General features: G+C 45.9%; 1 long non-coding RNA gene across 1 annotated transcript; it reads right to left on the bottom strand.

The window, feature by feature from the left end:
- Positions 1–1,281: 1,281 nt before the first annotated feature.
- Positions 1,282–2,734, bottom strand: LOC109963821 (uncharacterized). The gene is made up of 2 exons (XR_002275446.1): positions 1,483–2,734; positions 1,282–1,393 (listed from the first exon to the last, which is right to left on the bottom strand). It is a non-coding gene; the product is annotated as an uncharacterized LOC109963821 (long non-coding RNA).
- Between the last annotated feature and the right edge of the window lie 6 nt (positions 2,735–2,740).

The following is a 2,740-nucleotide window of genomic DNA, read 5'->3' as shown; positions in this document are numbered from 1 at the left end:
TGTGTACATTAATGAGGAAAAAAATGAACTGAAATGATTTTAGCATATGGCTGCAATATAACAAAGAGTGAAAAATTTAAGGGGGTCTGAATACTTTCCGTACCCACTGTACATCCACATTATCAAGCTGGTCACTTTGAGTGTAAAGCCTTTGGTTTCGGCTTCCAGTCAGTTAAAATTAGACTATAGTTGTCTTGTTTTCAAGCTAAGATGAGCCACAGTGACAAACCAGCCACAACTAGTAGCTGTTACTTTGGCAGAGTTCACAAATCATGGTGAGTGCAGATGAAAACAACACCCAGCAGCTCCAGCTCAACATGCATAGTGTGTCCGTGTCTCCTGATGAGCCTCAGCCCGGTGCTCCCTCTCTGTTCGCTCTGTGTTTGGTTTCCAACACCTCCTGAGGGGAAACCTCTGGCTCTGGAGCTGCTAAATGCTCCACTGTGTTCCCCAGCTGGTCTCTGACCGGCTCTGTACTTTGTGTAGAGGAGATCTTAAAGAGTGGTGCAGTAAACATTGACTGTCAGTGTGGAAGGTCATTTTATCAGTGTTAAAGCAGGATATGGTGTCTCCCAGCTACACCCCCCCTCCATGACCCTCTGCTGCCCACAGCCTCCTCTTGTTATTCCAGCTTCTCCACCCTGTGTTGTCAAAGTACGATCTGTAAATTAGCCCCGCCTGCCCCGTAGCCAAGGTTAGAAGAAGGGTTTTTCCAGCCAGCAGTCATGTCAAACTGCCATGGAGGAGCTCTGGGCAGCTAAAAGTCTGAACCAGCAGCTGTCAGAGTGAAGAGGTGGCGTCTTTAGCACAGAGAGAGTGGGACAAAGACAGAGCAACAACCAGGGTTAACATGGGTTTGGCTGTTTGACATGGAGAGGGTTAAAAGCAGCCAGAGGACTCAGACTGGATTCAGATGTAGCCTTCTTCCTTCTGGATGTGTTAGCATCTAAAGCTAACCTGTTTGTTTTGGTAGCATTAGCCACCTAGCATGGTCAGGATTTTACCTTTGAATGAATATGATTTTAATTTGGGAGGAACTGGAGCTTTGTGTCACATCAGCAGTAACCAGATGTTCCTACTGGACTGACACGTTTCCTGTTAGCCAGCTAACGCTAGCTTCAGACTGGAGGCTGGAGTTAGCTCCCCGGTGGAGCAGGGACCACCCAAACACCTCCCGCCTCCACTTCCTGCCAGAGAAACACCTCTCTGTTACAACCTGCTGTCCAGCAAAATATCCACTTCACTACCACAACAGTTTTAACAGAGAGGGTAGAAGCAAAGTGGGGTGTAGCATGTCAGATAACTCCTTTCTGGAAATCTCAGAGTTTAGGAAATGCTGTCGTCTAACACCAGGTGTTGAAAGCATCCATTTGGTTTTCACAGCAGCTTCCCTCTGGAATGTAAAGCAAGTCACATATATGTCAAGGCACCAACACCATGAATATGAAATAAAGGCAGAGGATTTTCTGTAAAGTCAGATACAGGACGAGCCGTCGAGCCAGTCGCCTTCCTCCCAGAGGCAGAGCGCCGGTCAGGGCCCCTGCCCCGTTTGTAATGTCATTGTTCAGACGTAAACATGAAACAAGGGGCCTTCAAAACAATTAAAGGGACAGTTCACCGTTTCAAGGAATGAGGTGTGGACAGTCTGTCTCGCCGTCCTGAGCTGCTCGGGCGATGAAGACAAGGCCGCTGGCTTCATTTGTCAACATCATACAAAAGAGCCTGGAGACAAAAAGACATGACAAATAAAACAAACTTAGTGGAGAGAAAGCAAAGCTGAATGCAAATGGCAGCTGCTGATGGAGCTAACTGGTGCTCTTAGCTTGTCTTTTTATTGTAAAGGTGACAGAGAAGTTCAGAGTTTTGTTCCAAAGTGTATGAGATGCCAAACGCCAGACTGGTGAGAACCTGTTTTTATTCTCTAAACAGCTTTGATCAAAAGGCAACAGTAACATTCATATAGTAAACCTGCAACCCATGACCTTTAAATGAGTTGCGAGAGCTCTGACTGGATACCAGTACCCATAAGTCCTGGGTTTACCCTCCTGGTCAGGCCTCCGTCCAGCTGGCTGCTATAAAACAACATACACTCCTACAGTATACTACTAGTGTGACCAGTTGTACACAGAATTATTTTCCACCTTCTATCAGCCATAATCTGTCTGCGCAGAGTCCAGTTTACACTCTTGCTACAGAAAATGGATGAATGGATTTATTCTTGTCAGCACTAATAAAATCTGATAACATCAATTAGACTTAAGGTGTTTTGACACATACGTATCTCAGTGGGAACATGTTTTGAATTTTGTAGTGTACCTGCCCAAGAACTGCAGATGCAAAGAAGCTAGTAGTTAAATCTGCAACAAAGCATCTTTCATTTTGTGTGAGATTCATCTCTGAAGAAAAAGTTTAACTCCCACTCCCTGTGTCAAAGTGTCCGACAGCCGATAAAGACGCTGCAGCACGTGTTACTTCAAACCCACACCAGTGAACGGTCAAAGCTTCTTTTGTTACTGGTCCAGAGCCAAGACGGTGGCAGAGCTGTAAGAGACTCCTCAACATGGCCACACTGTTCACTCTGTGTCTGCAGGGGCTGGTAGGGCGGGCTGCTGGTCTGGGTAAGCTGGTCTCATCCTGTTTATGTCAGATATCATCTTCTCTTTGATTGTGATGGCTTCCATTCTGGTCATCTTCCTGATTATTTATATATGTCGCCCTTTCTCCACCCTGACTTGAATCT

This window comes from Monopterus albus, unplaced genomic scaffold, assembly GCF_001952655.1.
Source record: "Monopterus albus unplaced genomic scaffold, M_albus_1.0 scaffold80.1, whole genome shotgun sequence".
NCBI classification, from domain to species: Eukaryota; Metazoa; Chordata; class Actinopteri; order Synbranchiformes; family Synbranchidae; genus Monopterus; species Monopterus albus.
The sequence above is the reverse complement of the archived record's forward strand: the minus strand, read 5'-3'. Positions and strand labels throughout refer to the sequence as shown.